At 37.4% G+C, this 26,232-nt stretch overlaps 1 long non-coding RNA gene across 1 annotated transcript; it reads left to right on the top strand.

Annotated features, from left to right (window-relative positions):
- The first annotated feature begins 228 nt into the window (after window positions 1-228).
- Window positions 229-26,232, top strand: LOC115291362. Its single transcript, XR_003908401.1, has 3 exons — window positions 229-285; window positions 4,515-4,636; window positions 26,157-26,232. It is a non-coding gene; the product is annotated as an uncharacterized LOC115291362 (long non-coding RNA).

Below are 26,232 nucleotides of genomic sequence, written 5' to 3' on the forward strand. Positions count from 1 at the left end.
GAGAGAGCATGTGTGCAGGGGAGGGGCGGGGAAAGATGAGAGAATCCCAACTAGGTTCTGGGCCGTCAGCTCAGGGTCCAAGGCAGGCCTCAGTCTCAGGAACTGTGAGGTCATAACTGAGGTGAAATCCAGAATTGGACACGTAACCAGCTGAGCCTTCCAGGTGATCCTATATCATTCTTTATAGTAAAGTACCTGGTGTCAAAGAGGTTACATAACCCTCCCAAAGACACAGTGAGGTCACAGCCCACTTCCACGTCTGCCAGGTCAAGGCATCTTGAAAGCGTGAGCTCTTTTCTGTGTGGCGCCCTTCCTCCTTACCTCCCCCTCCCCCGGCCCCCTCTCCCTGCTCCCAGGGAGGATAATAACCACTCTTTCTACCTGGAAGGGCTACAGTGAGGAGAAAATGAGGCAGTGGTTCTGAAAGCATTTTAATCACAAAGCATTATGTAAATGTAATACATAATTACTGTTATTATCTCCCGACAATCCAAGTCTTCTCTTTATAGTTCACTTGCTTTCTCTGCCCGTGAAGTAGTTCACTTGTATGTCCTGTTGGCCTTAAACTTAGGTAAGAATAATATTCATTATGTTTTCCTAAGTTTCACGCTTCACTCATTTTCCCTTACCTTCCTAAGCATTGCAATTCCCTTTGTCCCCAACCTACTGGTGACTATTACATTCTGGTTAACTCCTCGTGTCCCAGAGTAACAAAGAATAACACCGTCTTTTTTTTTTTTTTTCCAAAAATCCTAGTTTGGATGATGCATTTTGTGGTCACCCAAGATGTCTTTTAATGCCTTCTGCTACAGTCCCTATCTTTGGATTCTTGCTTATTACTATCCAAACCACTGTGCTCTAAAACCCTGTCTCTTTCCCATTTTTACTCACTAAGACAAATCCAGTTGCTCCCTGCTCACCTTATTAAGATAGACGGTTAGCTTCTCTGCTCATCTTGTGGAGTCCTCACTGCCCTTGTTTCCTCCACACAGAAGGATCCTTACCCCCGGCCATGGCTACTATCATGTCACTTCCTTCATCAAAGCTCACAGACAGGTATATTTCCTGATCCTAAACTTTATTGCCTACTTCCAATTATACTTTACTTTTTTTTTACATTTCTTTCCTCACTGCTCTCTCCCTCCCACTCTCTTTTTATTATTTATTTATTTTGAGAGAGAGAGCACAAGTGGGAAGGTGAGAGAGAGAGAGGGTGAGAGAGAATCTCAAACAGGATCCATGCTGTCAGCCCAGAGCCCCACTTGGGGCTCAGACTCCCAAGTTTGACCCCATGACCTGAGCCAAAATCAAGAGTCAGATGCTTAAAACCACCACCCAGGTGCCTTTGAGCTTTCTCTCTTTATAACTTCATTAGTCATACATATATTCACTCCAAATTTAAGGTACACTCAGTTTCTTCTACAAGCCTTGTCTTCTCTATAGCCATCTCCTCTTGCTTTGGTAGATTGCAAATGGCCATCAATTCTTGATAGTTCTTTTAATTAGGAGATGGAGTCTACTTCCCTAGCCAGGAAATCAGGCCTGGCCTCATGACTTGCATTCAAGTGCAATGGGAAGTGACATTATACAAATTCGGAGTCAAGACCTTATGAAACTTGCAGCTTTGTGTTGCTCTTTTGGAATACCCTGACCGTGTTATTAGTCCAGACTCTGCTGACTGAGGATGAAGGCCAAGTAGAGAGAGACATCCAGCCTTATGAGCAATCCGAGTAAAATTCCAGAAATCCCACCTGAGTTCCCCAGTGTATGATTGAATTCCAGTAAACCGTGTGGTGGGGAGAATACCTATCCTTGCTGAACCATTTGGCCCAGTTCAAATTGCTGCCTCATAGAATTACAGGCAAGTCAGTGATATTTGAAAGTCTCACATCACCTTATTTATTCCCTTATTATGACTATCTATATATCAATATAATATGTTTTGTGTTCCACCTTTTTTTTCTGCATCTACAGGAATATCTTTAAAAGTTTTTGAGAATATGCAAGTGCTGGGACACCTGCCTGGCTCAACTGATAGAATATGCAGATAGCTCTCTATTACTGGTCATGAGTTCAAGCCCCACATTGGGTGTAGAGCTTACTTTTAAAAACAGGAATATGCTAATGCTTTGCAAAAACAATCTTACTTAATTTTTGCACCAAACACATAAGCTAGGTATTGCCATTTTTATTTTCTGGATAAGCGTACCCATCACCAAGGACATTCAACAACTTGAACAAAACTCTCCAATTCATAAATAATTTAAATCAAAATTGAAATCATTTGTTTTGTTATTTCAATACGCATGAAAGAAATATTTTTCCCACTGCATACAATAAAGACTGTTAGGTCTCCTGTGCCATTGAGAAGAAATCATTCCAACAAAACATGGAAACAAAATAAACCCAAGGAAAAAAGAAATACAACTCAGTCTGTGATCCCTGACATCTGAAAAACAAAATGCTTTGGAAGTGCAGAGGAGAGGGGTAAGATGGACTGAGAATGGGTGTAAGTGGAAGGTGTTTCGGGAGGACATGGAGATTGAGACACACTTTGGGGAAGAACAGGACTCTCCCAGGTGAAAAGAAGTAAAAGAAGGTTTGAAAAAAATGTCAACCTAGAACTAAAAATATGGAAACCCTCTAGGTATGTCCAGGGAAGTAAATATCAGAACATAGACATAACAAAAGAGAGCAATTTGAGATATATATGGAAAAGTTAAGTGTGCGTCCAGGATATTGAAGACCTTGAAATCTAGGATGTAGAGTTTTTTTGTTTTGTGATCTGTCAAAATAATTTGCATAACAGTCATATTGTCAGGATTCTTCTTAGAAAGCTTTCTCTGTCTCATTTTAATTGATTTTATGCCTGTCTGTCTTACTGATTACTAAGCTTGCCAAAGCCACCAATATGTTAATAATTACTTAGTGAGCACACCGTATTTAAGGAACAGGGTTGAATTTCATGAGCTAAAACAAAACCACTGTGACCAACGATAAACATCTGCTCTTAGAGAATGGACAGTCTTGTTAGGTCCCTAAAACCTCTCCTAATGTAAAAACATAGCTATTGATGGTACAAATTGTGACTTCCACTTTTAGAACAATTTTCTGGAAATAACAAATGTTTGCATGCATTTTGATGGCCTGGTTGAAGTGTGAGGCACTAATAAACACTTGTTAAGGAGCTGTACCTGACTGACATAATGAAACTCATACGAGAACAGTCTCGTATATTCTACTAAAATGAGTGTTCTCACAACTTAACATTCTTGCATTCTAAGCATTTATGGTTCAAGGGATTTTAGCACCAGTTGCTATCAAAGGCAGCATGATGATTAATTTTATGTGTCAACTTGACTGGGTCACAGGGTGACCAGATATTTGGCTAGACATTACTTCTGAGTGTGTCTGTGAGAGTGTTTCCGGATGAGATGAGCATTTGAGTTGATGGATTCAGTAAAGTAGGTCACCTCCCCTAGTGTGGGTTGGCATCATCTAATCCACTGAGGGCCTGACTACAACAAAATGTGGAGGAAGAATTTCTCTCTCCCTCCCTCTCCCTTTTGTCTTTCTGTCTCTTTTCTGTTTGACTAATTAAGCTGAGATATAGGTCTTCATCTTGCAGACCTGGGATTTGTACCATCTACACACCTGGTTCTCCGTTCTTAGATTTGGACTGAGTTATTCCCAGGCTCTCCTGAGTCTCCCACTTGCAGACAACAGATTGTGAGACCTCTCAACCTTCATTATTGTGTGAACCAATTCTTTATAATGAATCTCTCATACATAGATAGATCTATAGATACAGATATCTAATCTATATCTAGATGGACATTTATATATCTATATTAGATGTAGATAGATAATAATATAGGTAGAGATAGAGATAAATATAGATACACATAAAAGTAGTTAGAGATAGTCCTTTTTCTCTGGCAAACCTCAACTAATAGAGGCAATCTTCTTACTTTCAGAGAGCAGACATTTTCCACAACCCCTAAAACATAGGTTTAGGACAGAATAAGATATTAATGTCATTGGAAAACCCACAAAACATAGCATTAGGTCTGGAAATAGCTACACATATCTTCATCTCTAATTATGAATTGATAGGATCTGTCTGCCCTTTTAGGGACTGTAAGCATCAATGGACCAATGAGGAAGTGTTTTGGTAAAAGGTGGAATCAATCATCTACCCTCAAAGGTTCCAAAATCTTACTCACTGTCAATATTTCCCTATAATGACCTGAGATACTTGTTAAAAGTTCCTGCACTCCATCTCAGACATATTCAATCAGATTATCTGTGATGGAGCCCAGGATTTGTATCTTATACACACCCCAGAATAATCTTTTATGCACCCTTTAGAGTTTAAGAAGGATTTGCCAGAGGCAAAAGAAAGGGAAGCCTGTGTTCTCCCCCACTTTGTAATTACCTGTAAGCAAACCCAGTAGGTCTTACAGTTGTTGTCAAAGGTATTAATCTAATTACAACTCTTCTCTGAATTTCAGGGAGTTCCTTTGAATCAGTCTTGTGAATGCCTCTCCTTGCCATTGGTGGATTTGCTATTGTATTTTATATGCCACATCAAGTGCAAAATTACATTTCCAAATATCTTCAGAAACTACTCATGGTAACTACGAAAGCGACTTTAAATAGATGTTTTCAGGTGTCTGCCCATAAAGACTCTACTGAACCACTTTTCCTGGAGTTATTACAGCTTAAGCAGAGTCTAATTTAGAGGAGTGGTTTAAACGTGCAGGACTTTGGGAGCAGACCTAAGCAATTACTCCTGGATTATGCCCAAACAGGACTGGATCCCTGAATATTGATTGCTTCATGGAACCTCACCTACCTCAGTGTTGTGATTGTACCTGCATTTTGGCAGCCAGTACGAGTCTATATTTTTTTTAGGTAACAACCAGTGAAATCTGCTGGATAAAGAAATTGCCTTACTTTATCACATCAACCCCTTAAACTGACACCTATCTCTTATCACGTGTATAAACACACAGTATCATAGGTTACAGTAAGATATAGTCATCATTTATCTTAAGCAACAATTAAGATGTGTGACTTAAATCTTTGATGAAATCAAATTGGCTAGTGAAAATCAAATGTAATTGGAAAGAAATTCTTAGCATATTATTTTGAAGAAGGAAAAGCTTATCACACTCCACAGGATGTTTGCAAATTTGGATATTTTTTTCTTATTAGACACCTCCAACTCTGGATCTTACATCTCACCCTCGCAGGTAATTCTTTTCCCTTTGTTTCCTGCTAACTCAGATATGGATTACAACTCATTTTCTTTAATCCCTTGCCTCCATTCACATCTCTCACAAAGAAATCTGTATGTAGCAGATTCAACCAGAGGTTTGATAGTAAGAGCTAATGTAACAAAAAGCAAACAAAAACCAACCTTTGAAAGTATGGACATTAACTATTCCTGCTGAGGAGAAGCCCTTTGATCACTTCAATAGCAGCAATTTCTTATAAGCTGCATTCCTTTCCTGCCTCCAACTTTCTGCATTCCTCTCCACCTCACTTCTCAGGTCATCTGTAGGGTTTTCCATTCCTGGGATCTCTTCTTATTTCTTCTGAATTTTCCTACAGAGAGAAATTTAGTCACTGTTCTTCAGTTTTAGCCTTCACTTTGCATTTTCAAAGATTTCTTCCATCCCTGATATCCAGGCTCTGTAAATAAGAAGCAGTTTAGGGTTTATATAATAACTTTTACCGCTATGTTGATAAGTGAAATGATGTATAGAAAAGTGCTAGAAACATGGATAGACTGATGGATATAGGTGATGAGAGAGACAGGGAAATGATGCGTAAGTAGATAGATAGATAGATAGATAGATAGATAGATAGATAGATAGATAGATAGATAGATGTATACCTCTTCAACACTGTATTCCAGCACCTGGAACAGTATTTGATACATAGTTGGTGATTAATGCATATTTTTAATAAAAATATGGTCTCCCTAATTGGTCACTAATCCATCCATCTATAAATTTATTCAAAATATATTTTATTACATTTATTTTAGGTGCAAGTATTTTTCTAGAACCTGGAGATAGAGCAGTGAACAAAATAGTCAAGGTCTTTCTAATAGAGTTCAAGTTCCTGTCAGTGTTCTTTCCCTAGTAACCCAACTCCTATTCTCTTTTGCAGCCAAACTTTCATCCTGTGTTTAACTGAATAAATAAAGTAGACTGGTATTTTTTTCTTTTTCCCCTTGTATTCTTGGTCCTTTGCAATTCAACCTCCTTATTTTAACCACAACTATTTTCCAAGACTGAAATCTGATGGTGCCCCTATTTTGTGCTGTTCATCGTGTTTCTGTCATTTACAGAATAAAGCTAGAATCCCAGGTCTTGGCAAGGCTTCTTATGGTTCACTTTTACCTACTTTTAAAATGTCATCTTGGGGTGCCTGGGTGGTTCAGTCAGTTAAGCATCTGGCTTAGGCTATGGCCATGATCTTACGTGGTTCAAGCCCAGCATCAGGCTCTGGGCTGACAGCTCAGAGCCTGGATCCTGCTTCAGATTCTGTGTCTCCCTCTCTCTATGCTTCTCCTTTGATTGTACTCCATCTCCCTCTCTCTAAAAAATAAATAAAAACATTTAAAAAATAAAATGTCATCTTGTAGTGTTCCGGGACACAGCCCAAATTTAAAGCCATGCTGACTCACTTGAAATTCTTGAAATTTGCCTCAAAGATTTGGGCTTCCAGCCCATTGTCCATGCTCTTTCTTCAGTCATCCCTACCTTCCCCCAGCAAGGCAGAATTCATCACTCAATGTTCAACACAAACATTACCTTTTTCAGGTTCTTCCTGGACTTTTCCAGATGAGTTAAGAATTACCTCTATCATGTTCCTAAATGACACAAATGACTTTATTGTAGTTCTGACCTCACAGCTTTCACTCTGCCTCCTCCTATACACAGTGTGGGCAGATGAGATGTTTTCACTTTTTTTAATAAAAATTTCATTGTGTCAGCCTTTTGATCTATGTTTTCCCACCATCTACTCCATTCCTACTTCTCCAATATCATCTCTCCTACTTCTCTTAGTTCTTTATACATGGCTCCCCTTTTCCTTCTGTTTTTTGAACACACCAAAAAATCCTTCCACCTCTTTATCCTGATGGTTCTCTCTGCCTGGAATGCCCTTCCTCTGGCATCTCAGGGCAGACTCCTATTCATCCATTAGGCCTCACCTCAGTTGTCACTTGATTAGAGATGCCTTCCAGAATCGTTGCTTCTACAGTGGCCTCTGATTACTCTCCATCCTAACACCTTGTGTTACCCTTCTTAGTACTAAGCATAATATGAGTGGATCTCATTTATTTATGTATCTCTGATGATTTTCTGGAATGCAAATTCATTGAAGGTAAGAGTTCTATCTACCTTTTTTAATACTCTGGCTCTAAAGCCCATCATGGTTCTTGGCAAACTTATTAGGCTGACTTACTGAATAGAACTGAACGCATGCTGTTATTTGCTTCTTTCTCTCCTGAGACTGTGGAGATTTAGGAGATCTATGTTGGATAACATTCACTTTAGTACCACCAGGAAGATCATATTATATAGATAATTAAGTAACATTTTATTGACTATCAAAGCAATCAGCTTAAAAAAAACATACCTAATTCATAAAAATAGTTATTTTCAACAGGACTAAAGAAAAGATGAATAATAAGATTCTTTTTTTAATAATAAGATTCTTTTTTAAGAGTCTGAGCAAGTCTGAGGCTCGCTGCTATCAATTGTGGCAAATTGGGAATAGAGACCAAAGTCCTGTTTGTGGATTAACTTCAATAAACTTGAGTCCTCTCTGCCATTTGGATGATGCATCATGGGGAGCTGGCCATACCCTGCGGTCACTAGCCTTGCTTCTCTATGTAAGGTGGAGATTAAAGGAGATAGTAACCTGCTCTAAAATGAGAAGCAGAGTATGTTTTCCTAGAACAACACAGGGGTCCAATAAATGTTAGCTTCCATATTTAAGTTGATGAATAAAAGAAATTAATTTCAAACATAGACTAAATGTAATAAAATCCAAGTTCAGAAGAGAATTCACTTTGGAAGATTTAGCCTTTTCATTGCTGACTTTCAAATATTTTCAAATTCCAGAAATAAAGTGATTTTGTTTTTTCCCAGGGCCTCATCACTATAAGCATATTATAAAAGTCATTCATAAATGGAAGCACTTGTCTTTTTTGGTGAAAAAGTCATTTTCATGTATGTTTAACTATTAGCTAGTCGTCAGAGTTCAAATTATGCTTATGAGAATACAGTTTTGTAGGGAAGGATATACTTTTATTGTTCAAGTTGCAGAAAAGGTACATGTTTTTAATAGCTAACTTTCACTCCAGGACAGGAAGTTTAAGCAGACTACTGGTCTTCTAACATAGTCATTATTGTATTCAGTTTTAGGGTTGCCAGATTCCAAGGTAGACCCCAGGGATTCCAACCTCCTGTTATTCACACCTTTAAGTGGTCTTCTACCTTTTGATCCCAGAATCAGTGTGTGTGACCCATAATGAAAGAAGTAAAGGCATGTCACATCAGAGATTATGTTATAGAAGTTTGTGCCTTCTATTTTGGCCACTCTGAGAGAAAATAAGCTGCCATTTTGTGAGCACCCAGTAGCAGAAGTCAAATCTGCTCTGCCCAACAGCTGTCAAAGAACTGAGGTCTGAGGAAAACTATGTGAGTGAATTTGGAAACAGTTTCTCTAGCCATAGCTGAGCCCCTGGATAAGACAGTAGTCCTAGCTAATGGAGCCTGCAGCCTTGTGAGAGATGTGGAGCCAGAACGACCCCATGAAGCTACTGCCAGACTCCTGATCTGCAGAAACTGTGAGATAAAACATGTGTATTGCTTTAGGCTACCAAGTTTTGGGAAAATTTATTAAAGAAAATTAACACAAGTGTCAAATCTGATTTATTTGGCATGTTACATTTTTGAAACCCATTGCCCTTTAAAAAATCCAGAATCTTTTAAATTTTTTAATGTTTATTTAATTTTGAGAGAAAGAGTGCAAGCAAGGGAGAGGCAGAGAGAGAGGGAGACACAGAATCCGAAGCAGGCTCCAGGCTCTGAGCTGTCAGCACAGGGCTCATGGTGGAGCTTGAACTCATGAACCACAAGATCATGACCTGAGCCAAAGTTCGATGCTTAACTGATTGAGCCACTTAGGTGCCACCCAAAATCCAGAATGTTATACATCATATGATATTTGTAAAAGCCAAAAAGTAAGACACAAAGAAATTGGGTGATGAAAAGTAAAAGTAGGAAGAAAGTAGATAGCCCAGCTGCAGATATTTTGGTCATATAGATATCAGAGAGGTTGGAGATGGTAGTAAATTGAACTTATCTATAACTCTGCATCAGCGCAGAAGTCTGAACTACAATCTTTGAGTTTTCCCTTTTCTAACTGTAATGTAGTTTAATCATGTTTATTTAACTGATTCGTTAAATTGCAGATCTTTTCTGGATGCTTTTCTCAATCTTTCAAGCTTTCTTCAGGGAGCCTATATTAATTTTGTAATCAGAAAATGTAACTATTAGTTTAATGAAGTTTTTAAAAAATTATGCATTTATTTTGAGAAAGAGAGAGAGAGAAGAGGGAGGGATGAACATAGAGAGAGAGCGAGAAAGAGAGAGAATCCCAAGCAGGCTCCAAACCATCAGTGCAGAGCCCAGTGCAGGGCTGTAATTCATAAACCATGAGATCATGACTTGAGCCCAAACCAGGAGTCAGATGCTTAACTGACTGAGCCAGCCAGGTCTCCCAATGAAGGGTTTTTTTTTTTTTTTTTATAATTTGTTTTGTTTTGTTTTGTCTTATTTTGTTTTAAATTAAGTTTTAGTAGACTCAAACAAGATTTTTAGCACCTTTGGAGCTGGGATTGAAAATGGATAATTCAACTGCCTATAGTAGATTTTACTAAATGTGATACCTATAGTCTACTTCCAGGGTTTGTATATTGGAGAAATGTCTAGAACAACTGAGAATGTTTATTTTGGAGAAGAGATCATTTGAGGAAATATTAGAGCTGCTTCCAAATATTTCAAAATTTTTATGTGCCAGAAGAAACACATTCTGTCAAGACTCAAATAGTCCTATGTTGACCCAAGGCATTGAATGAGCATCAAGTTATAAAACAACACTCAGATCAACATGAGTAAGAAATTTTGGACATAACTAATAACACCTACAACTCCTGCCTTGTGATACTGTAAATCCCTAACCACTAAAGGTGGGTCTACAGACATGAACCCATTCCTTACTGGACACCTTTCATAACAGCCTGAAATAACATGTCATCGATCAAAGGCATGCTCTGCTGGCTCTAGATTCTGTAATTTTATTGACTCCACAATCAATATTGTTACATAATTGAATTAGTGGCCTATCAGTGCACAAATCAGAAGAATCTTTGTTTCAGAGAACATTCAGGCATCCCATTATTGATGACATTATTCAAGCATATGAGGATAGGGGCACCTGGGTGGCTCAGTTGGTTTAGAGGCCAACTTCAGCTCAGATCATCATCTCATGGTTCATAGGTTTGAGCCCCACGCCGGGCTCTGTGCTGACAGCTCAGAGCCTGGAGCCTGCTTTGGATTCTGTATCTCCCTCTCTCTCTGACCCTCTTCTGCTCACATTGTCTCTCTCTGTCTCTAAAAAATAAAAATTAAAAACATTAAAAAATATATATGAGGATACTTGCTTTTTGTGTCCTAGCTCTACTTCATTGGCTTCTGTTGATGAAAACATTTCTGAGGGAGCTGGCAGAGCTCAAGGAAAACCTGAAATCAGTCAGAGACCAAGAACTGGCTGGGCTAGACTCCAGGCTGCAGGATTCTTTCCATGACACTCATTTAGGATATCTCTGCTTGTCTTTATCTTCTCAATTTCAGACAAATCTTTTTAACATAGTTCCAACTTCACATCTGGCTAGCCCTATAGTTCCAGGGAGAAGACCCATATCACCTGAAGCTCTGGGCAAGTACATCTGGACAGATTTGTCTGGTTGGATTTGATTGCCTCACTCTTAAATCACTTTGTACAGGAAAATAGGGAAAAATATGATCGTTCATGTAACCTTGGTTCATGTGACCTTTCTACAGTTGAAGCATGAGAGACAGTATATCAGAAGTTATAACATAAACAGAAGTCAAAAAGCAATCCGCATTTCAGACCACAATAATCTATCCTTTCCTGTACTCTTTCATGATTTTGTCTGGTTATTATCTAATTTTATGTAGTTATAAAAGTCAGAGACAAATGCATTGGACTTACCTTTCATTGAAAAATGCATATTTTTCCCTCCATAAATTATTGTGGTGTTTTTGTGTTATAATACAATTCAGGGTTTCACTTGTTTTAGGAGGATAAAAGTCTTTTTACCACAAAGTGCCCAAAGTCTGTTTGTTCAATCTGGCTAGTTTTTAACAAGCATAACGCACTCAACCTGACTGAGGTCTGGTAATTAAGAAGCACTTCCCTAAATATTTTTTTATGTTTTTTTAAAAAATTTATATTGATTATTGAGACAGAGAGAAATAGAGCATGAGTGGGGGAGGCACAGAGAGAGAGGGAGACACAGAACCCAAAGCAGGCTCCAGGCTCCCAGCTGTCAGCACAGAGCCCTACGCAGGGCTCAAACCCATGAACCGTGAGATCATGACCTGAGCCAAAGTCGGACGCTTAACCAACTGAGCCACCCAGGCATCCCTCCCCAAATCCTAAAAGAATTGCCATCGGCAGAGAATGCCAATCACATCATTTGCCATAGAAATCCATGAAGAGGGCTCAACAGATACTTCCATGGGACTTGACCAACTGCTTCCTCAGTGGGCCCACCCTCTATCAAGCACATCTTACTTCAGGTGGATGAAGTATTACATTAGCAATATTCTGCATTGCTACAGTGTATTCTGAGTTTTTAACTTTATTGTGATTTTGCTATTTTCTACCTAGTTTTTCAGAATGGAGATGTTCTCAGTAGCACATGTTAGTTGAGCTATCGAAGCAACAGTGTAAACATAACTTTATTCATTCACTAAATTTTGGGGTAGTTAGATCTAGAAAAATATGGAACAACTGTAGTAAACACATAGATACAACTACTTCCTTTAGTACTCAAATTTCATGAGGACAAGAGTAGAAAAGCACAGATAACTTTTCTGTGTTTTTGTCTCTGTCCTTCAAAACTACAACACTACAAATTTATGAGCCAGAACACATTTTTCATGAAAACTCTATAAATGAAAACCTGAACTATGATAATATTAACTGTATGAGTAAAAATGTGAAGTATTTGGTGTATTCCTCCTACTATACACTTGTGCCAGAGGAATTTGCCTGAACCAAGAATAATAACTCTACTGGAACATCTTAATTGTATGTCTGGCTACAGTTCAAGCTTCCTGGTGTGTATGAGGCAAGCCATCCCTCAGGCAATCCTGGTTTCCTGGCTAACCTGGGAAACGAACGCAGATGACTTCATAGATAATTGGCTTTTTGTAGAAGGCACAATGCCAGAGGACCAAGGCTTTGTCAGCCAGACTGTATTACTCAGAACTTCTTTGTGTGATCCCAGATGCCATTTGTCAAGGTTTTCCAACATGTACACAGTTGTGCATAGTTTAAGGATAATATCTCACTTATTTCAATTTATTAGGATTGAGTTGGAGACCTTTGAAATGCCTAAAGGTATGTCTTATATATATTCAAAATTTTATGTGTTCATAAAACAGGCCAAAAAGCTAACATTTGCTTAAAACATTGGAAGTGATAGTTTTTTAAAAAACATTTTTTAAAAATTTATTTATTTTTGAGAGAAAGGGAGACAGAGTGCAAGCAGGAGCGGGGCAGAGAGAGACGGAGACAGAATCTGAAGCAGGGCCAAGCTCTGAGCTGTCAGCACAGAGCCTGATGCGGGGCTCCAACGCATGGACTGTGATATTGTGACCTGAGCCAGAGTCAGACGCTTAACTGACTGAGCCACCCAGGTACCCAAAGAAGTGATAGTTTTGAATATAATGAAAGTCTTCCACTTGAGTTAACAACTTTTCATAGGTTTTTTTTCTTCATAAATTTTACCAAATTTAAATTATTAGTTAAGTTAGAGTACTTTAGAATATCATTTAATATTTTTAAAACTTTCAGTTGACACCTATGCCAAACATTATTAGTAAGTAAACACAGAACAATGTCATTTATTACTCTATGTTTCCAACTTTTTGATATTCTAAATCAATGAAAATCATATAATATGAACTCATTGTTTGCTTATTGAAAAAGTGAAAAACTCTTTCTATAAATCTTATACATCTAACTGGTGAAGCCCTGACTAAAAATACAATTCAACTTTAAAAAGGTATTAGTGAGTAGTTGGTACAAGCAGAAATCTAACAGAAAGATTTTTTAAAGTTCTGGAACCTACCCTCTAAAAGTAGAGTGAGAGACTTCACTCAGAAAATTTATTTATGACACTCGATACTTCTATCCTGGCTTTTTAATATCATTCTTCCATCGATTGCCTTATTTATTTATCCATTTATAGTGAAGGTCACTCACTCGTGTCATTCAGTGAGCCAGTCTGGGGTTACAAAGATAAATGAGATACACCCCTAGGCCTGCTCCAATAGAGAGGATACCAAGGTTACTGGGGATAAAGAGGGCAAAGTCTGATGAAGATAGATGCTAATAGTCAATGACAATTACTTGGAAGTCACCAGAAAGAAGTCTGGATGTAGGTCAAGAGGAAAGTTGGGTGATATATCTGTGAAAACCATGCTGTTACAGCTACTATTTGCTTGCTGGTCCCACTTCCTTTGGGTTCGTTTTGCCCTCATTCAGTTTCTGGACTTTTGCCTTGAGTCACACTGTCTTCCTGCTTTTACTTTCTTTTTGTATCTCTCAACTCTTTCTTTGTCAGTACTATCCACTTTCTCCCTCCACCCAAAACCTTTTCTGGAAATACACTTACTCTTCACTTCTAATCTCAAATAGAGAGTATCTTTCCTTTGTTCGTGACTAATTTCTCTCCAGATATCATTGAACTTCTCCCCTCCCAGCTTGGCCCAGATCTCTCCACTCCCCAGCTCTATCATCTCTCTCTCTCTCTCTCTCTCTCTCTCTCTCTTCTTTGTGAGCACACACGTTTGCAAAACTCTATTTTAACATTTAAAAAAAATCCAATGACTTTTCACATCACATTCTTCTTCCTGTCATAGTCAAAATTATTCGAAATTTATGGTTATTCTTTCTTCTTCTTTTCTTCCCATTCACCCCTCTGCCTCCCACAGACTGACGTCCGCTTTCCACACATCATTCCGGGGGAACTGCTGATGGCAAGATCACCAAACCCAAAGAACACTTTTTAGTCTTTATTTATGACCATTTCAAGGCAGCATTTGACACTTACAAATAATTCTACTCTAAAATGCCTCTTGGTTCTTTTGTTTTCTTTTTTTCTGTCCCACCATTCCCTCCTGGTCTCCTTCTTTTGGCTTCATTCTCCCCAACAGCTTCTTAATTTAATTTTATTTATTTTGGCCTCTTTTCTTTGCATTCTGCTTTCATTCGGTAGGAATTTCATCCACACCAATTATTTCAAATGCACCAATGAATTAATAATCTCTAAGTCTCTTTCATTACCCAGACTATCTTCCTGAGCTACCTCCAAGATGTGTCCATCACATACCCTTCATGCACTATCAACTCTACCTACATGTAACTGGAGTAACTGTTCACTCCACTTTACCTGGTCTACTCTATCTCCTAGCTTCCCACAAAATCACATAGGACAGATATTTGATGACTTCTTGGATTTCTTTTCTTTTCCATCATCTCTAACTTAATAAATTCATAATCCCTGCCATGCCTTCATTCTTATTATGTCTTGAAGCTGCTTCTGCCTCTAGCTCCATTGCTCTTCTCAGGTAAGGCATCAAACTTATCACATGCATTATTGCATAATTGCTTCAGTTAGTGTCTAGCCTTCTCTCTATTAAATCCTTTATCCATAAAAATCGGATTAGTGTTTTATTTAAAAAAGTAAAAATAAAATAATGTCATCTCACAGCTTAAAATTTTCCAAATTTCATCCTGGAAAGCAGGATAAATGTAACCTACATGTCAAATGACAGTAAGCTCTCAGTTACCCGTCTTCCGCTTACCTTTCCAACTTAATTTCTTTAAGACTTCTCCACACGAATCCTTTATTACAGCTGATAGTGACATGTTCTTACCTAATGTAATGCAAATAGGCATGTGCCTCAGCATCAAAATGGGAGAGTCTTACTACTTTCATATTTTGGTAGCATTTATTTCTCCTTAGTTAGATCACAACTCCTTCTTGGTCTCACATAACCTATGAACTAAGTTATACATCTAATCACCACCAATACAGCTCGTATTATGGTTGAAGAAAGAGGGAGAATAAAATATAAAATTGGTTCATAAGAAGAAATATAAATAAAGCAAGCAAAAAAAGATGGTTTCTAGGTGTCTAATCATGAAATTGACACTTAACATCTGCAGGAATTGAGATGGGACCCCAGAACTCTCTGTCTTAATAAGAATCCTGACTTCTGGGATGCCTGGGTGGCTCAGCTGGTTGGGGCATCTGACTTCAGCTCAGTTCATGATCTCTTAGTTCGTGGGTTCAGGTCCTGTGTCAGGCTCTGTGCTGACAGCTCAAAGCCTGGAGCCTGCTTTGAATTCTGTGACTTGCTCTCTCTCTGCCCCTCCCCTTCTCATGCTATTTCTCTGTCTCTCTCTCAAAAATAAATAAACATTAAAACTTTTTTTAATCCTACCTTTCTTCCCTTATCTTTCCAAGTCTCACAACCCCAACTGTCCTGGTAGCCAATTGGAACAAGTTACTATTGTTCCTTATGACTGTGTATATATCTGATACCTCCAGAGCCTAAGATTTTCTGTTTATCCTTTCTCACCAAGACCTATATTTTCTTTTGACTATACTCTATTTATACACATTTGTACTCCTCCCTAAGGTCTTATGTTCCTTTACCTTTCCTCTTTTCTCTGAATTTTCCCTCAAACTTCTTGCTCTAGCCAGAGCCTGGCTCTAGCTGGAGCACATTGACTTCTCTGTAGTTTGGTCAAGTAAAAGCTATTGTCTTAACACATCGTTTGTACTATCACCTTGTAAATTTTGAAGCAGTGTAGTCCTAAATAGTAATCATCCAGCTCCTCTAGACATCACTTCTCTACTACTCTGCTTTATTTACCACCAAAACATTTATTGCATGCTAACATATTAGACACAGAATCTTTCATTGTTCAAATATATTTAACAAATCCAAATATATTTAATACATGAATTTGGGTAGGAATACTATAGGTTACTCTGCTTTGGCTAGTGAGTTTAGTTAATGAGGGAAATACCTGAAGATTTAAAAAAATAAAATAAAATAAGCACAGTTTCTGAATTCAGACTAAGAAAGTTTGGAAATTGCAAGTTCCCATATGTAGCAACTGTCTGATTTTCTGTTGTATCCCAGGGTCTAAAATGAAACCTAAGAAAAAATTGACACTCATTAATATTTTTATTTAAACTGATGAGTACAGAAAATATTTGTAAATAATCTCAATTATTTTTTTTCTTCTTTGATCAACTAGCCATAAGGAATTCTCATTGAGGTCATAGATACAAACTGAGGGAATAATGCCAATGCTACAGAAGAATGCAGCCTACCCTAGAAGCATGGATCTTCTAGTGACTTAAATGATTTATGTTCTCACAAATCCTTTGAACCTCTTTTTGCTTTATTATTTCCATTTGACTGAATCACTTGGTGTTGGGCATCTCGGGTCTCACTGAACCCATGTGTGTAATTTCTATGAGCGATGGCCCATTAGTAACCCAGGATTTATTTGTATACGTGAATAATTAGCCTATGACAAGGGAATGGCTTTCCATCTAATTCTGAGGTTTTCCATTCTTATCCTTTCGAGGCTCTCCATAAACGTACATAGCATCTCATCCATTTGGTCAAAAAGGTCATATGCTATTGCAAGTCTTGCCTGCTCATGAGATCCAATAAGTGGATTTTACCAGTTTCGTGGACCAGTATGGTATCCTGTGGAAAAATGAGACAAATTTCCTAAGGAATAATTTGAGCAGACTCAAGATTTGACATAACTCTGAAGTAGGATTCTTCAAATGTTTTAGTCACCTTCCCAAGTGAAAGCAAATATCTCTGGTAATTCCCTATTTATCAAAACAGAAGAAATGCATTTACCAGACACCAGGGACTATGTTTAATTGCTCTAAAAATAAGAGACTGCTTCAAAAACAGAAGCTCCAGGGGCACCCCGGTGGCTCAGTAGGTTAAATGTCCGACTTTGCTCAGGTCATGATCCCATATTGGGTTTGAGTCCCATGTTGGGCTTTGTGCTAACAGCTCAGAGCCTGAAGCCTGCTTTGGATTCTGTTCTCCCTCTCTCTCTGCCTCTTCCCTCCTCACACTATGTCTCTGTCTCTCTCAAAAATAAATAAACATTAAAAATCAAACAGAACAAAAACAGCAACTCCAAAGGAATTATCTCTGTTAAAGTTTATGATAACTCATTTTTATCTCTTAAGAGCCATCTGACTTATCAAAGACCAAATCAGTAAGATAGTGGAGATCTCATCAAATCACCAAGTCTGCATATCTGTTGTGTATTTCAATATGGTGATAGTCTTTGTGATGTCCCCAGCAAGATGGTATTGCTTTTACTTAATGGGTTTTACAAGGAGATCTAAAGTTACTAACAGATCTCTTTAATCTTTACTCTCACTTCTGTGTCAGAGAATCAATGTCAGAATCATGTCATTTGGCATAAATGTCTATTCCAAGTACACCCTCCCAATCTTATAAAATAAGGAGAATATGAGTTTTAGATTCTACTCTTGCTTCCCCATGGGCCCACTGTGAAATAGATTTAGAACAAATTTTCATTTATCACCTAACATTCAGAAGTCCTCACTCCACCTGGGATTCTAAGTCCCTAGAATTCAGTTTTAGATCATTGACACTATTAATTTATGAATGGTTTGCTTATTTCTCTTTCTTCAAAGTACCTTTTACCTTGGTAAATGGCCATAGATCTCTTTTGGGAAGGTTGGAGGGAAGATTTTCAATACACACGTATTGCATTATCAGAGTTCCTCCACAAAGCACTTAGCCTGTTATAATTCAAGGGGATCTGGGTTTGAGAATTAACTCAAGTGAGATTAAATAAAAGGCTGTAATTCTGCTGTGTTTAATCAGTTCTCTCTATGCAATGCTAGATAGTTTTCCACCCTTGGTGGAATTACACCTTTATTGGACTGGCCTCTATTTCATTTCCATGGGTCCTGTGATCAATTAACTACCTCCAAAGATCCTTTCAGGTAAAACCATTCTGGTTATCACTCCAGCCTTCCTGTCTTTTGCACGATAAGTATGATTAAATGATGTTTCTCGGCTCATGCCACACTGGGACCTAACTGACCAACTTCTCTCCTTAACCTCTGCTCCGCCCCCCAAAAAAGCCACAAAAATCATATACCTTTTCAATGTCATTAGAGCTGCCATTTACCATTGTAACTTTTAATTTAGTGGGGAAGGAAGGGGGTATTCTGAACTGTCCCATGGGACATAGTTAGGAGAGTCATTTATGACAAATTCACTGTGACATTCCCCAAAGACAACACAAAAGCCAAGCTTCAGGCAACTGAACGAAAAAGGAACCAGAACCCTTCTCAGTTGTCAAAGCCAGTACCTTGCATCCACAAACTTGGATAAGTGCAAACATTTTAATAAATTCAGCCAACACAAAAATTCTGTTTCTCCATTTCTAGTCTAACATGAATAATCCATTCTTACTTATCTCACTCAAGTTTGTTTGTTTGTTTGTTTCTGAAATAAACAAAACAAATCTTTTCTTTCCAAGTTTGAATTCTTATTTCTCCCAGAGCTTGCTGACCTGGTTAAAGATCTGGGAGCAACGATAACTGGTAGGGATGAAGCATGAGCAGAAATGACATCCTCTTTCATGACACTTTTCCAGATAAGCTTGTAATTAACACCTTTAAGCATTGCAGGACCAGCTGCTTCTTCTTGTAGGCTTGATAGGCCTTGGATACCTGGGTATTAAAAAGTCATCTAAATATTCCTAAATTGCTATTCTAATTCTCAAAGTTTCCCACTTGCCCAATAACGCCCTAATATAATGAATTCAGTTTATATTATAGTTGAGTAGTAAACAAAATTAAGTTCTTAACTTTTTGCTACACTAGCCTTGAGACCTGAAGAAGTCAGAATATTCTTTAGGTCACTCTTAGTAAATTTATGTTCTCCAATAATACATTGAGTCAAGAATTTCAAACGTTGACTTTTATCATTTTCTATCTTTAAGGTCCCTATTTCAATTTACAGGCCTTCTGTTATTGTGTTTGTTTGTTTGCTTGCTTGCTTGCTTTTAATTAGGCTTCATGCCCAGCACAGGGCTTAATATAGAGTCTAATATGGGCCTTGAATCCACAACTCTGAGGTGAAGACCTGAGCTGAGATACAAGTTGAATGCTTAACCTATGCTTAACCACTCTGACATCCCCAGGCCTTCTATTGCTTTTGACCCCAGTAAAGGTCTTTTCTAACAGTAACAACTGTCCAACAAAATCTTGTCTTAATTTGACATCTCATGCCACTCTTAAATTCCAATGGTTAAGTGGCTTCTCACTACCTTAAGATGCAAATAATTCATAGGGACTTTCCTAATTTCCATCTTCTTGAAGGTCTATTGTACTTTACCAATTCTGCTATCAATTATGATGTTGGTCAGTATTGAATTTTTGACAATAGGATCTACTTTAGCTGGTTTAAATAGACATACATTTGATGTGAAGATTTAGGAGTTTATAAGGTTGCTGGAAGATCTAGAAAAGACATTCGATGAGTTCCTAGAAACAACATCCCATCCACCAGTGATTCATGTTCTGCTGATTTTGCCCTTTCCCTGGTAAGAAGCTGACAAATCCAAAGCTGCTATTTCTCCCACTTTTAAGTCTCACTATGTCTGTCATATTTGACAAGGCCTTTTCTCTTCTTCTTGCTTAGCTGATGAATCAAAAAGGCAATAAATATGTCATCTCTGCCATTATGTGAGTCACCAGTGGATATATCACACCATGCCTGTCTCAGTGATTCAGTTTCTAATCTAGGTCTTATAGGAGAATATCTTAAAGGTAGAATCAAAATCAGATCTCATATCCTGTCAACAAGTGGAAGAAGGGATTATTCATTTGGTCTTCCATCTACAACATCCTGTAATCTGTGGAGTGGATATTAGCAGAACCAGTCCAAAAATCCATAACAACCTTTAACACAATCTTTGGGCCATTGTTTATTGTGAAGGGACATAATATTCCCTACTCTTCCCATGTCCTTGTCTCTTGTTACTATAATAGAAAGTTCCAGTTTCTGACATTTACTCTTACTCTGGACTACAGTTTTTATATCTCACTGAAACAAGATATATTATTAGTGACCTAACAATAATATTTCATTGTATTTGTCCGCATACCTCTTGATTTATGAATTAGTCCCATTATCCTAAAAGTCACTCTCTGTTATCCAAAGTCAACCATGAATGCCTTTGGTTCTAAACTCTTTAACTGAAATGATGCTGGAATGGCAGAGGAGGAGAAAGGATGGGTGAGTGTGCAGAGAAATGTCAATTGGGGATGACTTTGGTGACATGGCTGTTACCCAACTGTTTGCCAAATAAAGTGAAAACAATATTATCTACTGAAATCCAGAAAAATGAAAATAATTCCTAGGTTTTGAAGATCATAAGTATCAGAACATTGTGGAAAATATTTCTAATGATTGCTAAATTTTTCAGTGTTCCTTCTAATTCACATTTCTGTTTCACTTTCCTTGATATACAGAATTCTGAAGTGTGGTGACAAGCAGAGACTTTGTCAGCCTGGTCATTAAAGCCACCCCCCACCCACTCATGTGAACTAGCATGCAATCTACAGCATTTGTTATTCTGATCCAGTGATGTTTGAGTACTACATTTTCTGGGGCAAAACAAAGGCCCGTATACCTTTTTTAAACAATGATTCAGCTAACTGACACAGAAATTCAATAGGGTTGTTGAGAAAAATAGAAAATTCTGTTGTATGCTTTAAAATTATGATAATTTGAAATGCTTAGATGGCACAGTCCATTAAGCACCCACTTCAGGTCAGGTCATGATCTCACAGTTCTTGAGTTCGAGCCCCCATTGGGCTCTGTGCTGATAGCTCAGAACCTGGAGCTTACTTCAGATTCTGTGTCTCCCTCTCTTTCTGCCCCTCCCCTGCTCGCTCTCTGTCTCTCTTTCCTTCAAAAATAAACATTAAAAAAATTTAAGATTATGATAATCTTGTTAGTTCTTATTGATGACTTCTTCCTTTCTTCCTTTTCTTTTTCTTTCTTCTTTCTTTCTTTTTCTTTCTTTCTTTCTTTCTTTCCCTTTCTTTCTTTCTTTCTTTCTTTCTTTCTTTCTTTCTTTCTTTCTTCCTTTCTTCCCCTCCTCTTTTCTTTCTTTCCCTCTTTCTTTCTCTCTTTCCCTCTTTCTCCTTATTTCTGTCATTACAATTTTTGATAACCAAGGTATGCAAAAGAAGAATACACTTGTAAGATAATGCTTGTATATCCTTTTATATTCTTGTAAGGAATAAGAATATTCCTTGTAAGGTTAAGGAAGAAATAAATTTTTAGACCTTAGTAAAATCATTGTAGAAACAATTCACTGTGCAATAGAGGCTTTGAGCAAGTAAAGTCAAGGAAGATCTAGAGGATGGGGAGAAATATATATTTAGAAAATAAATGAAAATAATAATAGAAATGAAGATGTAGTTGAATAGAGGAAAATAACTCTGTGGTACCAGATATGGAATGAAAGGAGTTCAGGTGATGGTGATATCTAAGAAATTACTGCACAAAGAAGGCAATATAATGAAGCAGAGTAAGAGTTATTGAAATGGAGGAATTGTGTGGAATTTGAGGAAATGTGGATGGGAAGTGCCATTAATGGTATTCCCCATTGTAATGGCAGAAAACACTGGTGAGTGACTGGGCACATTAGATTACATAATGCAAAATACTGCATTTGTGATTTTTCTGAATTTTATTTCCTATTCAGTACTTAAATCTTTTCATTCGAGCTCTAAGAAAAATAAGAACAAATCTTATATTTTATAAGCAATGTTTTGATTATGAGGTTATCTCATTAAAGTGCTATCTGATTTTTAAAAAGTAGAAAATAGAGCTTTTCTATATTTTTCTGTTCTTTAAACTCCTTACTTTTAAAAATAGGTTAATACTTTACCAGTTTATTTTGAAATTTTGCATATAAAATATCAGTGAGAAAAATAGTATTTTCCTTCAATACTATTCTAGGACATGTCTCTACACCTCAAATACAGCAACTGAAACATGATATGAGTACTTCTAGAAGTTATATAGCCCATTATTTGGTATTAATAATTATTGTTTTGTTTTTATGGTGGAGCCACATCTGAATATGTGACAATTCTTTAATGGGATGATCTGTAGCCCAGCACCAACACAAATCTAAATTAAGATAAAAATAGGTTGCCAATGAATGGGTCAATTTGGAAACAAAAAGAATTATTATTTTATTCCTCAATTCCCACATGCTACTACTCTCTTTTGCATACCAGCAGGTCCTTTTCAGGATCTGCAACCACTGACCTCTATTATAATCTGTTATGCTTTTTAACTTTTCACAAAAGAGAAGGATGAGGCTACTAATCCCAATTAAGAGAGTTCTCTCTCTGTATCCCTATTTTGTAAATGTAGACACTAACATTTTTCTCTTTGCTCATAAATTGGAATGGGTTTCTATCTATGTTTATTTGTAAGCTAGTTCATAAATTGTGGACAACTCCCATTCATTGCAGTTATTTCTTGGGAATGTAGAAATGGATTGTCACTCAGTTAGAGACCGTGTTTGTAATCCTCTCACTTCCCATCAGTGAGCACTTATTTCCAAGGTCCAAGAGGAAATAACACGAAGTGAGTGAGTGATGGCAGTTTAATGTGTATAATGATGGTCTATGTAATAAAAATGAATCTTCGGAGTAGAGAAACTCTAACTTATTTTCTGGGTATCAGAAAGGGGGAAAAAAAGAGAAACATTTCAATGCCAGAGATAGCTACGTCCATGAGTGATCTGAGGACAGTGGTCCATTGATCCTCTTAGCTCTTTGGTTCTCATGAGAAGGCAGGCTGAACAGCAACTTTCTAAATTGAATCGTCCTGCTTTCTTAACTAAGGTGGTTATAGCTGTCTATCACCGCACACTGTGCTCTGTAACCAATTCATTTGCAGTGGAAATGACAGAAGGGGAGCTTATTATAAAAGGAAGATCTTAGTAGTAGAAAGAAATGTGTTAAGCTCACTTGAATGTATAGAAACAAAGTAATTGAAGTTGAAATAGAATGAAAACATCAACAATTTGACAAATATGGCAAGTTTTAACACAGAAATACGAGATAGGTAAGTTGAAGCATGCTTTTCCAGTTTAGTTTGGAAGAATGGTGAGGAGAAATTAACCGCAAAACCTGTGTCAGTATTCCATCAGTCTGTTCGCTATTTCAGTCAATCAGTGAAATAAATAGTTAATTTAAGAAAATCCATTTTAACAGTAAAATCAGTAAATATTTGATTGAATGCTTGACTCTTTGAATGTCATATAGTACATATTATAAGAAATTGGTTAAACAGAAAAATGTCATAAGGGTAGAGAATTAACATAACATGATGAAATTCACCAACATTAAGTAACTAACAAAGCCTTCTCTCTTAGAGAAAAAAAAAAGATGAGTTCTAAGGCTTTTGTTTATTAAGAAACTCTGAGCAGTAGCATCCAGTTTAATACATTAATTATAGCTAATGTCAAGCAATGCAACAAAAGCTAATTAAACCAAATATTTCATTTATTTCCAAAAGATGTGTCAGTATAACTTAGTCTATCATTCACTCAGGATACTCAGAGGAGACAGAGACTACCATCTCACTGAGACAGACAAAATATTATCTCCACATATTACTTTTGTCCTTTCAAGAGGAAATTCTCTCAAAAATTCATAGCTCTGGAATTCCTCATCCCAGGCAAGTAAGAGTGGAAGCTTGGAAGAGTGAAATGCCGTATGTCTCTACAGATAAAAGGAAAGGTCAAGCTGATAATTGTAGACACCATGAATAATGCATGTCTTTGGACATAAGCTTTCTGAGGGGGAATGATAACAGATTGTTTGTGTTCATGGCTAGCTCTCTATGCTTTAAAGAAAACTATGCATCCCATTTAACGTAGCCCACATACCATTTAATGTATGCATTCTAGAGCAATGATTTCCTAACTTTATGTGCATAGTAGTCTGGACCACGGTCTGAGATGAGATTCTATATATCCAACAAGCTCCTGGATAATACCACTACTATTGGTCCATGAAACACTTCCAAGTATACAGCTTGAATGTAAACTATAGAAGGTAGAAGAATGTGTAACCTAGAAGGCACCTTACATGACATGTAGTGCAACATCTCATTTTATAGGTAAAGAAATGATATCTCTGGGCAACACAATAACAAAATTCTCACAAGTCTTTCTTAAATTGACAAAATTAAAATCAAAACTCCTGAGTCATGGTCAAGTGTTCTTTCCCAAAGGCAACGAACAGAAATCACCTAGAATCTTAGTCCCCAGCACACTGTGTGATGGGACCCACATCAGGTTATTTTTATAACTTTATTTACTTATTTTGAAAGAGAGAGCATGAGCAAGGGAGGGACAAAGACAGAGGGAGAGAGAGAATCCCAAGCAGACTTTATGCTGTCAGTGCAGAGCCTGATGCAGGACTCAGTCCCACAAATCATGAGATCATGACCTGAACTGAAATCAAGAGTTAAGAGTCGTGCACTCACCCAAATGAGCCACCTAGAGGCCCCAGGGACTTTTTAATTTAAAATGTTATGATGTTAATTTTGAAAGTAAATATGAAACATAATTTCAATAGTGTTTTCAAATTTTATGAGTATTTTAAAATTTCTTGTCTCCCTGGTTCTAGCTCTCTATTCAGCTTTCATCTATTGAATGTTTACATTCAGAAAAAAGTTCCCCTAAAATAGCAAATTATATTTTACCAGGACATGTTTTTGTAAAATATGTAGACCAATTTTCAATGTTATAAATGGAGCTAGACAGTATAATTCTAAATGAAATAAGTCAGAGAAAAACAAATGTCATGATTTCACTCATGCATGGAATTTAAGAAACAAAGCAAATAGAAAAAGGAAATAAAAAAGAGAGACAAAACAAGAAACAGACTCTTAACTATAAAGAACAAACTGCTGGCTACCAAAAAGGAAGTGCAAAGGAAGACGGAAAGCAAAATAGGTGATGGGGATTAAGGAATGCACCTCTTATGATAAGCACTGGGTGTTTTTATGGAAGTGTGAAATCACTGTATCGCATACCTAAAACTAATACTACACTGTGCATGAACCACTCCAGAATTTGAAAACAAAAGCTATGTAGGCCACATGTGAAAAGCTTTAAAAATATGTCTGCACAAGTAGAGAGAGGCTATAAAACTGCAAAAGGTAACATTAAGCCGTCATTCACTCACGTATTTATCTAACCAGCCATTATTGAGCAATTAGTTAGGCAATATTTCCAAAGAAATAAAAAGCGTGACATCCATTCTTTCACAGCGTTTTAATCCAGTGGAAGAAATCAGACATAGATGCAGGAAAGAGTAAATAATAATCTATGTGGCATAGCTCATGAAGTTCAGAGCAGATAGAAGAGAAGGTTGGAGAGATTTTGGAAAGCAAATGAACTTCAATTTAAGTTTAAATTGGGTCATGAAGGGAAGAAGAGACATACAGGAAGAAAGGGATCATGGTGGACAAAATACCACCTTACAATGAAAGTGCACAAAATCAGGGTGAAATGGAAAAACGCTAAAACAAGAGGGTAAAAGCAAAGGTGTAATGCTTGAGGTTCACATGCTGACTGTCCTTCCTATTATCCCACATATGGAGTAGCTGATGGCAGAGGAGAGGCCAGAGGTGTCTTACTGCCTGCGGCATCTACAAAATCCCTGAGCAAGAAAGACGATTG

The sequence above is a fragment of the Suricata suricatta genome, chromosome 5 (assembly GCF_006229205.1).
Source record: "Suricata suricatta isolate VVHF042 chromosome 5, meerkat_22Aug2017_6uvM2_HiC, whole genome shotgun sequence".
NCBI lineage: Eukaryota > Metazoa > Chordata > Mammalia > Carnivora > Herpestidae > Suricata > Suricata suricatta.